This window comes from Peromyscus maniculatus, chromosome 20 (assembly GCF_049852395.1).
Source record: "Peromyscus maniculatus bairdii isolate BWxNUB_F1_BW_parent chromosome 20, HU_Pman_BW_mat_3.1, whole genome shotgun sequence".
Taxonomy (NCBI): domain Eukaryota; kingdom Metazoa; phylum Chordata; class Mammalia; order Rodentia; family Cricetidae; genus Peromyscus; species Peromyscus maniculatus.
In genome coordinates, this window is record NC_134871.1 from 66,045,193 (window position 1) to 66,058,754 (window position 13,562).

Here is a 13,562-nt window from a genome sequence, read left to right on the forward strand (position 1 = left end):
GGATTTATTACCATGGCTTACAGTGTGGTCTGGCTATTCCAACAATGACTGTTTTCTGATGGAAAGAACAAGAATGCAGGGTTGTTCAATCCACAAGGCTGGATGTCTCAGGTGTTCTTCAGTCTTTGCTGGAATCGTGAAGAATTAGGTTCTAACAACAGCAAAGCAGGGCCTCAGCAACAGGGTAGATGAACTTGCCAGTAAGAGTGAAAGTAAGCAGGCAAACAGCAAAAGGTTCCTTCTTCCATGTCCTTTTAAGTAAGCCACCAGAAGATACAATCAGATTTATGGTGGCTCTTTCTACCTTAAATGAGCCAATCAAGAAAAATCCCTCACATACGTGCCCAGTTAGTTGGGTTTCAGTTGACTCTAGACATAGTCACATTGACAACCAAGATTAGCCATCACAGAAAGCTACTGATCTTCATCGTCTAGGGTTTTTATAGGGCTGTGGCAGAAGCTGGACAAAGCTGAGGTCATTGCTTTGAGACTGGTCAATTCTCTTGGCTCACGGGAAAAGCCAATAGAGGGACCACACCTTTTGTGTGTTCTCCAGGCCCAAGCAAGGAGATGATCATGCCTTGTTCATGTGTTGCTCACCCAGTTAGGGTTGGTTGAGGCCCCCTAGATCTCTGACTTGGACTCGGTTAGCTGCTGACCTTGACTAACTGCTGTTAACTATTGGCTGGTGTTGCTAGCCTTGAACTTGGAGCTGTCTCAGCTGCTGCTAATTACACTAATTTCTGTTCTCCCAGCAACAAAGAAGAAGCTGTACTTATTCTAAGTTAACTCCTCATCTATGGGATGGTCTAGGGTCTCTTTCCTGAAACAGATGGAGGCTTCTTTGTCGGAGTCATCCTTACTGACAATTTAGTCTGTTGCAATTAGCTGCATTGGAAGCAAAAATACATGAAAAGACCATAGAGCCTTACGTATGTTCATCAAGGGCTGGGTGAGGACAGCCAGCCCACTGTCACTGGCCCAGAGCCTTGTCCCTTGTATTACATGTCTAACTTGGTTATCTCAGACCCAACAACAAGCGCTCTTATAAATACCTGTCCTTCATTGTTTGCTGTTTTAATCCTTACTCGTCCCTTTGACCTGAGTCTCTGTTCTCACTGCAACATAGACATCAAGAAGAGAAAGATACGAGGCCTGGCTTAGGCTTTTAAAGCCCAACCCCAGTTATACACTTCCTCCAATAAGGCCACACCTCCTAATACTTCTCAAGTAGTGCCACTCCCTAATGACTAAACATTCAAATATATGAGCCTATAGGGCCTATTCTTACTCAAACAACCACGTGTTGTTCTTGTTTTCCAAAACCTTAAGTTGCATCATTAAGTTATTGGGGATCTCTCTGTGAGGCTATGCAATATTATGAAAATATCTCTTATATTCTAATTGACTAGAGCCTATGCTAGACCTCACATCCAGAGTTAGTAATATACATTGAGGTCACTTAAAACTTAAGACTGAGCCAGGCGGTGGTGGCACATGCCTTGAATCCCACCCAGCACTCGGGAGGCAGAGACACACGGATCTCTGTGAGTTTGAGGCCAGCCTGGTCTACAGAGTGAGTTCCAGGAAAGGCGCAAAGCTACACAGAGAAACCCTGTCTCGAAAAACCAAAAAAAAAAGAAAAAAGAAAAAAAAAAGACTTAAGACTGCTATCCTACTGTGTACTCAGCCTGTTGGTTTAATTTGCATATAAGAGAACAAAGTAATAATCAACCTTCCTTGTCCTGGATTTCCCATGTCATCAACTTTTAAAATCTAAGATAATGCGTATCTGTTATCTTAAGTTATATACTCTTCCATGCCCATGTCCCAGAACAATGCTTGTATATCATTGGCTGAAGGCAGCAAATACAGAAGTTAAAAGCAATTTTCTAAAATGAATATCTATAATAAATGTTGAACACAACATTTACGGATATTGCTCAATAAACTATGATGTTTGTGATTTGTGCCAGTTGGAGCCCGTGACTTAAGACCTTGTAAAACGCCATTAAATTTTTCTATAAAGTACCCCATTTCTTCCCCACATAGCGCTTTCTTTACTATTCCATAAAGACAAAGAAAAGCCCTTTGTTAGGAACAGAGTCACAAGATGTCCTTCAGTCAGGCACAGACTCATGCAAAGGACAAATGGTGGACAGGGGACACAGGGGACATGAAGAGAATTCAGATCTGGCCTCGCTCTTAGTTAAATGACGTTATCTTTGGGTTTCTACTCTTCCCCTGCTGAACTCACTGCTGCATCCATGCAATCTCTCCTCATGAGAAGACACTGTTATGGAAAATGACTTCCACTCAGAAGAGGAAGAAATAATGACATCATTTAGGCAGGCATGATACTGTGGTGCCTAGACATTCAGTTGGATGGCTCAGGAGTTAACTCTTGCTATTTGTTTGGGTCTTCTCGTTTTTTTTGCGACTAAATGTATCACACTAGATGACCTCTAAAATGAATCCTACAGTGCACACTCCAACCTAAATGTGGAATGATGCCCATTTCCTTACACCATTGCCAAGACTAGCACAAAAATGTTATATTTTTGTTGATTTGGTGGGCTTTGCATGTCACCTAATCTATTTTAAAGGTTTTCTTAAAATTATGTATATGGATGAGTTCTCTGTCTGTGAGCATATACACATGAGTGCTGATGTCCACAGAGACTGGAAGAGGTCATTGCCTCCCCTGGAGGTGGAGTTACTGATAGCTGCGAACAGTGAGATGTGAGTGCTGGGAACCAAATCCAGGTCCCATACAAGATACATGTTCTTAAAAACGGGGCCATCTCTCCTGCCCCCTACCATTGTTTTAATTAGCATCTTCAAGACAATTCCTGGGGTTGAGTTCTTTTCATATAACTTTGGAACATCCACAGCCTTCCCATATGCTTACACTGAGTTATTGTCATACTTTTCTAATTCTCCTGTGTGATCCCTTTTCTGTTAGAGTTGCTGAGTTCTGGCATTACCTGTGTATAAGCACTATTTACTTTCAACAACATCTTTTTACTTTGATCATGGCGGCCATTGTCATAAAAACATATTAAAGGACTTCCAGGTAAAACGGCAGACTAGAAGTTGCCTGCATAAGATTCACTGAAGGGGCTGGAGAGATGGCTCAGAGGTTAAGAGCACCGACTGCTCTTCCAGAGGTCCTGAGTTCAATTCCCAGCACCCACATGGTGGCTCATAACCATCTGTAATGAGATCTGGTGCCTTCTTCTGTATACATAATAAATAAATAAATCTTAAAAAAAAAAAAAAAAAGATTCACTGAAGGAGAAAGATTAAGACCAAAATCAAAACTATACTCCTAAGAGTTAGAATGGATGTGCTTTGGAAATTCACAAGGTAGTGATAAGCTACCTAAAAATGCAGAGCCAAGAGCAGGGTGAGACACCAGGAAGAAGCCAACCTGGGCACAGCTCCAGACACATGGCTGGCACTGGGCACTGAGGCAGCAGAAGCTCCATCTAAAAAGTAAATCAGGAAGCTGGAGAGAAGAGACTGGCCATTCCTATCCCCAGAAAAATATACATCTCCACAGCCTCATATCCAGTTGCAGGTTTTGACAGGATTGTGATTTCTTTGGTGAACAGGTAGGTCAGCGTCAGGGAAGAATCTCATTTTGTCACTTGGTGTAGAGAGAAGGAAGGAGTCAGGCAGGTTCCATCTTCAAGGGAACACATTCTTTAAAGCCGAGCTCGTCTGGGAGCCCTAGAACAGGGGACAACCACAGGTTAGGGAGCCAGAGTCTAGTCTGTTCCTGGGGAGAGACAACTCAAGAAGGCAGTTATAGAGAGCAGAAGGGCCACATGCTGACGGACTGAAGGGCACAGGTGACAACAGGTTCTTTGGGCAAAGAAATACAGAAGGAAAGGTGCTCATGGTGACTGAGAGGACATCTAATACATACATACATACATACATACATACATACATACATACATACATGTGTGTGTGTGTGTGCGTGTATCATCCAGATAACCCTAATACACACACACACACACACACACACACACACACACACACACACACATATTTGGATTTCTACTACTAATTCAGTCAGCACTGCGGGTAAATGAATTTCTGTTGTGTAGGCGTCCCGTTCACCGCTGCTCGGTTACAACAGCACTAGCAAACTACAGCGTTGTTTCCACACCATCCCTTCCACTCTCCCCCCTGAGCAGCATCCAGATGACTTTGGAGGGCTAAAGGTAAAATGGATCACCACTGAATGAATAAACCTTGTTTCCAAATCAAAGTAATTCTACGAAGCGATCTGGGACCTTTCCTTGTTCTAAAAATCTTACTCTCTTTCTGTTTGAATGATGAGGGCCAGGGCAAAACCCTGGAAGAACCACAGCTACTCCGCTATCCTTTGGAATAGCACTGCCTTTGTGTAACCTAGCAGGGAGGCAGAGAAGAGCTGGGTCCCTACTGGCATCACAAAGCCACTGAATCAAAGGGAGGGATGAAAGGAGCCGAGCAGCTGAGGGAGGGGCCTCGAGGGTCCTGGGAGTTACTCCTGTGTATGTCACCAATTTAGTAAACCTGACTTTCCCTCCATGAGCAAACAACCTACCCAGGAGACAGTACACACCTACGGTTGTTTTCTCGCCCTGTTAATCAGCCTTCTTCTCAGTAGGAACTGTTGCTTCCTGCCTCTTATACTTTTCTTCATTTGAAGGTTTCTAGTACAGCGCTGTATAACACTATTCCTTGGGGAGACATGAACAAATGTCTACGCATCCAACATAGAAGACTCACCATGACAGACCAAAGCACGGAGACCACCAAAGTCCAGCTTGGTGAACCAGTGAGTTTACTGGGGTTCCTCATAGGAATGGGTGACGGGTCACTTACAGGAGCAGGAATGACTCATAGACAGCTGCATCACCAATACCCCCTGCAGCATGGGTGACAGCCTATGAGACCTAGAAACCAGAGCATGAAGCACAGTGGAGACCGTCTCTTTCAGGCAGATCTGAGCTTCTCTAGGAAGGCCTACCTTTAGCTATTCAGCTGGTCTCTGCTTCTTCTAGAGGGCTTGCTTGGCTGGTCTCTGTTTCTTCCGGGTGGTTTGACCAGTCTTCTAGGCAGTGCTGCTTGTCTGAGACCGTCCCTCAGCAACCCTTCCTGTTTATAGGATTGGGGAGGGTGAGGCCTAGGGAATCTGGTCGGTTTCAGGGATTTCCTAAAGCCTCTGAGTTGTTTATTTCCTGGGTTTAATGAGCTCCTCTACAAGACTTGTATTTTAACTCCTCAGACTATTGTGTTTTTTAACCAGCTTCCCTCCAGGATGGAATGTTTTATCAAAGAGGAAATGGATACACAGCCTGTAGCCAGCCCATCCAACTTACGGTTACAATTTTCACAATTTTTTTTTTATTTTCAACTCTTTATTCATATTTCAAGTATCTCTTTTAGATAGCACTGGTGGTTAGATCTTCGTCTTAAAATAATCTGTTCTAAAAGTTTTTTTTAATTTTATTTTATTTTACAATACTATTCAGTTCTACATAATAGCCACAGATTCCCTTGTTCTCTCCCTTCCTGCCCCCCTCCCCTCCCCCCCAGCCCACCCCCCATTCTCACCTCCTCCAGATCAAGGTCTCCCCCAGGACTGGGATATTTTAAAGTTTTATCCTAACCATCTTTGCTTATTTTTTCTCCAGCAGTGCCGGGGATCAAACTGTATTCTTAGCCTCAGCTTTGCATTTCAACTAGATTTTTTTTTTACTCCATTTGCAGTTAATATAATCCTTGATATATTATTTTATTACTTGTTCACTGTGTATCTGGTATATTTGGTTCCATTTTCATTCCTCTTGACCTTCTCTTTGATTACTTGAACTTTTTTAGAATTGCATTTATTATTTTTCTTTAAAGTTATCGTTGGTATTTCTTTTACTTTGGGGATGACGACAGGAACTTGGCATTCTGCAGTCTATTTCAGTAAATATTGTATACCTTTACATACAGTGAAGAGACTTTACAGTAGTACAGGCCATTCCCTTTTCCTACTGTTATTTTAGCTATACTGGTCCTGAGTATTATATTGACATATGTTAACAGCACTACAAGAAAATCTTACAGGCCATTGTGAACTGACCAGTATGGGTGCTGGGAACCAAACTTGAGTCTTAGGAAAGAACAGTACACGGCTCTTAACTGCTGAGCCATCTCTCCAGTCCCTTATATCACTATAGAGTGTATCTTGGATATTGTAAAGATTTGGGACTCTATTACAATCTTCCTAAGACTGTTATTTTGTTGAGCATGCAGTTAACTCAATCCTGGTTTTGTCTTTCATGAGAGGCTTGTGATTACTCATCTACTGTGCATATTAGTTACATGTTGGCTCACATGTTCTGTTTCCTTATGATTTGGGCCTGGTGGGCTAAATGTTTCTGGAAGTTTACCTACTTCTTAAAGGGTAGACAATGTAGTAGCATACAATTGTTTATAATAAGTTGTCTCTTCTTTTTATTGTTGTGGAACTAACGTCAATGTCCTCTCTTTCACTAATACTTTTATTTATTTCAGCAATCTTTTTGAAAGCCTACCTATTTTTTCCCCAAAAGACCCAACTTCTAGTTTTTCTGTTCTTCATTTTATTTATATTCAGAAACATTAAATCCACAGCTGCCTTGTCTGCCACTGAAGCTAGAGGTCTTGCAGACCAGAGTGTTAATTCCAAACAAGTGAGTGTTTACAGGGTAAAGAGCTGAAAATCACCTGGGCAGACCCCAAATGGACCCATGGTAAGAGTGGGATAAGATGGTATTACCTCAGTTACTGTAGTTATTTTCAAATCTTTGCATTTTATGAAGTGGCAGGTACTGGGTTATTTAACAGAGGTACCTGAAGACATAAATTTCCAAGAGGCCCAAATAAGTCAATTAGCGGGAAGCAGCCTTGACCTCCAGTTGGTTCAAGGGTAAAAAATTCAATTGTGTCTTGTACAGAAAGGTAGCTCTGGACATCTACAACAAGCAGGCATAATCAACAGAAGCAAAGAGCAGCAGTTAAATGGTCAGACAGTTAACCTTTAGCTCAGGGTCACGTTGTATAGGAATTCAGGGCTGGTCTAGGGACCAGTTTTACTCAAGATAGTTTTAGCACTTCAAGGCATCCTTAGAAATACTTTAAGATGTCCCACTGATCGTTCAGTAGCCCACTACACTACTGGTTGTTTGACGAAGTTTAACAATTAACTAAGCAAAATCATTAAAGGCTGAATCATACATAGACCTAGGAGGAGAAGGGTGAGAGGACCCAAGGGGCTTTATCATTTATAAGGACCAAGTGTTATTTGGGTATAGTCAGGCAAAGCTCATTAAAGTAATCAGACAATTTTTTAAACAAATCTATTCTTTTTAGATACAGCAGAGTTAGTTAAATTTTGTGTCAGAGTCCAGTCCTGGGGATCCATGGGGGCTGATTGTAGCTAGAGTTTTCCTGCCTTGCCCACAGTCAGGACAAATCTTTGTCACCCGCCAGTCCCACAGCCGCTCAGACCCAACCAAGTAAACACAGAGACTTATATTGACTACAAACTGTATGGCCGTGGCAGGCTTCTTGCTAACTGTTCTTATAGCTTAAATTAATCCATTTCCATAAATCTATACCTTGCCACGTGGCTCATGGCTTACCGGCATCTTCACATGGGGCTTGTCATGGCAGCAGCTGGCAGTGTCTCCTCCCACCTTCCTGTTCTCTCAGTTCTCCTGTTAGTCCCGCCTATACTTCCTGCCTGGCCACGGGCCAATCAGTATTTTATTTATTGACCAATCAGAACATTTGACATACAGACCACCCCACAGCAGCTGATACTGCTGTGATTGCGAAGGGAGAAAGCGACATCATGACCCTATCTCCAAATGTCCCTTGTGGAGTTCCTTAGTCTTCCGCCATGTGTAGGTCCACTGGCTTCCATGTTAGTAATGGGAGCAGGGCTGGAGGGCTGGTGTCTGGAAGGTGTGGCTTTCACAGTCCAAGTTTCCTCCTCCTCAGGCAGTGTTTTCTTGACACAGGCATGGTGGATCCACAGCATGACACCAGAACTTAGTTTTAAATGAGTGCCCATAGTTTAACCAGCCATGCAATTTGTCCTGGTGGCAAAATCTTATGTTATTTACAACTCTCCCGAGAACTTCCAATAGAATCAGGTATTTACTGCTCAGCCCTGGAATTAGCTTTTGCTAAGCGGAGAGTTGAAAGCCAGGAATAGAAAGAAGGCATGGCCAACTGAACTAGTCTGCAGGTCCCATACCGGTTGGGTGGCCAGCTTAGGTACAAGGTTCCCTGTTTATAGTGGGTGTCAGTTTAGGAGACATGGAGGTCAGAGTAATTGCTATTTGCTTCTCTGTTGTTTAGACATTTAGGATGTGGGTGCAGACTGAGATTCTCCACGGGGTGAGGAATCCTTCCCCTGACACGTGAGACATGAGGAATGATTCATCACCCCTATAGATGAGGAGGCGGTTTTCCTGGTCTGCTCTGCACAGCAGGAGATAGGAGCAGAAGACTTTGTGTAAATCTTATTTTCCCCTGCCTCCTGAATGCTGGGATTAAAGTCAGAATTTTGCGGGTTTAACTTTCCCTTACCCCCATATCTTACAAATCCATGATGGGAGGGTGCAGATGACATTTCATCAGGGGCTCCAGAGAGGTCAGTGATCTTCAGTGGGGGACGTTTTGGAGGGGATATACTCTGAGAGCTAGAGCATCTGTAAGTACATAGACATCTTTTTATTTCTTAGCTGTTTTTAAGCACACAATGCTGTGGGATGGTCTGTATGTCAAATGTGTTGCTCTGATTGGTTAATAAATAAAACACTGATTGGCCAGCAGCCAGGCAGGAAGTATAGGCAGGACAAGGAGAGAAAAGAATTCTGGGAAGTGGAAGGCTGAGACAGAGAGACACTGTCAGCCGCCACTATGACAAGCGAGATGTAAGGTACCGGTAAGCCACGAGCCACGTGGCAACTTATAGACTAATAGAAATGGGTTAATTTAAGCTATAAGAACAGCTGTCTAGAAGCCTGCCATGGGCCATACAGTTTATAAGCAATATAAGTCTCTGTGTTTATTTGGTTGGGTCAGAGCGGCTTCGGGACTGGTGGGTAAGAGAGATTTGTCCTGACTGTGGGCCAGGCAGGAAAACTCCAGCTACAACACAATCCACTTTTCTTTTTTCTGGGTTGTTTGTTGTGTGTGTCCAGTGACCAAGAGCAGGCTATGGCCTCAGCAAAAAGCTTGGCAGCGAAGTTCAGGGGTACAGTATTTATAAAGTCAAGAACCACGAAACCACAATGTCAGGTGTAGGTAAGGCGAGCCTGGTGACATTTGCTTTGACTGCACATTCAGCAGATATTTTGGTTATGCATCTGGTCAGGGTCATGAAAAGTCCTGAATGTGTTGCCAAGGTGGATATGACTGTCCAGGGGGGTTAGGGGGCTGAAAAGCACCCAAGCAGACACAAATGGAATCAGGGTGAGATCAGCACAAAATAATATAACAAATGGAGTCAGGGTGAGATCAGCACAAAATAATATATTCCCAGTCACTTCAGCACCCATTCTCCTTAGAAATAAGTGTATTTTAAAGTTATTCACTTTCCAGATCCATCAATTTTCCTGAAAATTGCACGGTTTCATTTTTCTTTACAACGAAGTAAAATGTCATTCTGCATGTCACTGGTGACACTAACATGGAATGCAACAGACTGACATGTGATGATTCTCGTCGCAGACATTATCGTTAGGTTGAAATCCCACATCTTCAGTTATTCTATTTGTAAAGCATGTGCGCATTTGGAAGTCTTTGTGAATTAATTTTAGGGCAGTTAGAACTCAGCCATGAGAGGGGATTATAAGAGGCTTGGGTAATAGTTTTACAAATCAAGCATGTAGCTGACTCAATTTTTGGAATGGCAATTATATATAGGAACTAGGACCCATGATCCACAGGGACAGTGCCAATAATGCCACGTTTTCCACCATTGTTTAGAGTAGAAGGCCTCTTAAATGTGCTGCCCTTTCTTAAGTCTTTAACAAATCCTTCTGTCGAGTTTCATCAGCTAGTTCATCCTTAGTTCTCTTTCTCAAACACATTTAATTAATTTTTCTTAGTTTAGAATTGACCGTGTTTGGTAGCTGCACTCTTCTGATGTGTCTGGAAAAGATAATGTTCAAGAAATAGAACAAAGACATAAAACAAAACAAAACAAAAAACCCTGCCCAAAACTGGGAAAGCAAACAAAATAGGAGGATTTTCCTTTTTTGAGACTAATTCTGAAGCTTCAGGGACCCAGCCAATGCGCTACAGGTGAAAGAATAGACACATTCATAGGGGGAGGACAGGAAGATGAGAGGGCCCAACACAAATGTGGCAAATTGAGTTTTGACAGAGATTCAAAGTCAATTCAATGGAGAAAGAACAGACTTTTCAAAAAACAGTACAATAATAATAGACCTTCAAACTCCATCACTTAGTGAATGGATGTATTAATTAACTAATACATCCATGTTGAGTCTCTAGAGCAGTGGTTCTCAACCAGTGGGTCACGACCCCACAGCGGTCACATATCAGATATCTTGCATATCAGATACTTTTATTACGATTCACAACAATAGCAAAAATTATAGTTATGAAGTAGCAACAAAAATAATTTTATGGTTGGGGGGGGGTCACCACAACATGAGGAACTATATTAAAGGGTAGCATCATTAGGAAGATTGAGAACCACTGCTCTAGAGGAACAGAACTTATAGAGTGAATCTCTCTTTATGTATAGAAAGGGGATTTATTAGAATGTCTTACAGGCTGTGGCCCAGCTAATCCAACAATGGCTGTCTACCAACCAAATGAAGGTCTAAGAATCCAGTAGTTGTTCAGTCCATGAGGCTGGATGTCTCAGCTGGTCTTTGTATACTCTGAAATCCAGATGAAGCAGACCCTGGGGAATGGACTTCATAGTGAGAGCAAGCATAAGTAGGCAGAGAGCAAGCTTCCTTCTTCCATGTCCTTTATAACAGGCTGCCAATAGGAGGTATGGCCCAGATTAAAGGTGGATCTTCCCACCTTAAAGATCCAGGAGGCAGAGCCAGATGGATCTCTGTGAATTCAAGGCCACCCTGGGCTACAGAGTGAGTTCCAGGAAAGGTGCAAAGCTACACAGAGAAACCCTGTCTTGAAAAACAACCAAAAAAAAAAAATCAAGAATACATACAAGTGGGTCTTCCTACTTAAAATGATTCAGTTAAGAAAAAAAATCAGTCACCAGTGTGCCCAGCCATTCAGGTTCTAGTTAATTCCAGCTGTAGTCAAATTGACACCCAAGAACAGCCAGCACAATGACTAAACACATTGTGACATGTCTAGATGAAGCAATATTGCCCGGATGGCAGAGGAATGAAGCAGTGATGCCTGATATGGCCTGAATGAACCTTGAAAATACTTGTGCTAAGGGAAATGATGTAGACATGGAGGCCTTGCATGGTAATTATTTTGTCTGGGAGGCCAGGTACAGATAGATCTAACTCTCGTATTCTTGTACGTGGGGGAGTCCAGCTTCCCCACCGTTTTGTGGAAGAGGCTGTCTTTACTTCAACAAATGTTTCTGATGTCTTTGTCAAAAACTGGTGGCTGTAAGGCCAGTTTTGTGCTGCGCACCTTTAATCTCAGTGCTCGAGGAAGAGGCAGGCAGCTTACCAAGAGTTCTGGGCCATCCTCAACCTTAGTTTGGAATCCCAACATTCATATAAAAAAGAGTCCAGCACGGGGGAGGTAGAGAGGGAAGGGTCCCTGGGGCTTTGCTGGCAGCCAGCCTAGCGGGATCTGTGAGTTCCAAGTTCAGTGAGAGACTCTGTGTCAAAACCAATAAGGTGGAGAGGGACTGAGAAAAACACCTGGGTCAACACTGAGCATGGACGCAGACAGACAGACCGACAGAGACAGACAGACACACACACACACACACACACACACACACACACACACACACACACACACACAATCGGGGCTGTAGCGGTGCGGGTTATTTCTAGGTCTTCTATTCCAGTGTTTGTGTGAATTTTGTGCTGTCACTATGGCTCTGCAATATAGTTTGAGAACAGGTCTTGTAATGCTTCCATCATTACCTTTTTTTTTTTTTTTTTTTTTTTTTTTTTTTTTTTTTTTGCTAACAATTGCCTTGATTCTTGGGGATCTGTTTGCACTTATGAGTCTCTGTGTAGTATGAATTTTAGAATATTTTCCTCTATCTCTGTGGGGAGAAAACATCATTGGACTTTTGATGGGGATGGGGTTGAATCTGTAGATTGATTTCAGTGCTGTGGCTATCACCACCACACTGTTAATTCTTCCAACCCAGGAGCATGGGAGATCTTTCCATATTCTACTGCTTTCTTCAATTTCCTTCTTTAGTGTCTTGAATATCTCACTGTTGAATTATTTCACCTTCTTGGTGACAGTGAATCCTAGGTATTTTAGTTAATTAGCTAATGGTATTATGAATATGATTTCCCAACCCTGTTTTTTTCTGACAAATTCATTACTGATATACAAAAATGCTACTAAATATTTATGAATTTTGATGTTATATCCTACTATAATGCCGAAAATGTTTATCAGGCCCAAGGGTACTCTGGTTTAGTCTTTAGTCTTTCAAGCACAGGATCACGTACCCTGTAAATGGGGATAATGTGACTTATCTTTCTAGCTCCATCCTTTGTGCTTCTTTCTCTTGCTTTGTTGTTGCTCTAGCTAAGACTTTGAGTAAAATATTGAATAAGAGTGGAGAGATTGGACACCCTTGCCTTGTTCTAGATTTTGGAGACAATTCTCTCAGGAGTTCATAATTTAGAATAACATTGGCTATAGAAAGTTCGAACATAGCCTTTAGTGTGATGAGGTATATCCTTCTTTTTCAAGTGTCTTGGTGATTTTGTCATAAAGGGGTGGTGAACCCACAGCCACACCCCTGGATCCTTAGCTTAGGCTCCATCAGTGAACAACACTAAGGTTGATTTACCCACTGGCCTTAGGCTCAGGGCTATCAACCCCCGGAGGAATTATCAGTTGGTCAGATATGTCCCAGCTGAGAGAGGGCCGTATCTCTTTGTGTTCTTGCAGGATGGAGCCCTCTGCTGTTCCAAAATCTCTGGCTTGTCAGTGTCTGGCTCTCCCTGGTGCCCTCCCAGCCAGCCTTCCCTCACACTGGAGGGTGGTCAGCTAAACCGAGACTTGCTGACTTGTTGTAGTGGTTACATGATTTCGGGCCCCCAGGACAGCTAACATTGTAACGATAGAGTCTCTCTCAGGATGAAGCCTGACCCACAGAGTCATGCGGATTTAGCTTCACTGCTGACCTGCCTGTGAGAAGAATCACGCCTCACCAAACCCTACTGTTGGCTGGAGGCTTGCGGGCTTGTCCCAAGGGCTTACTTTTTGAAAGTAGCTGCTACCTCTCCCGTGCCAGTGAGTGGCAGGGTTGAAGTTGCATTCTCCTCCTTCCCTGTGTGTCTGGCCTGCCC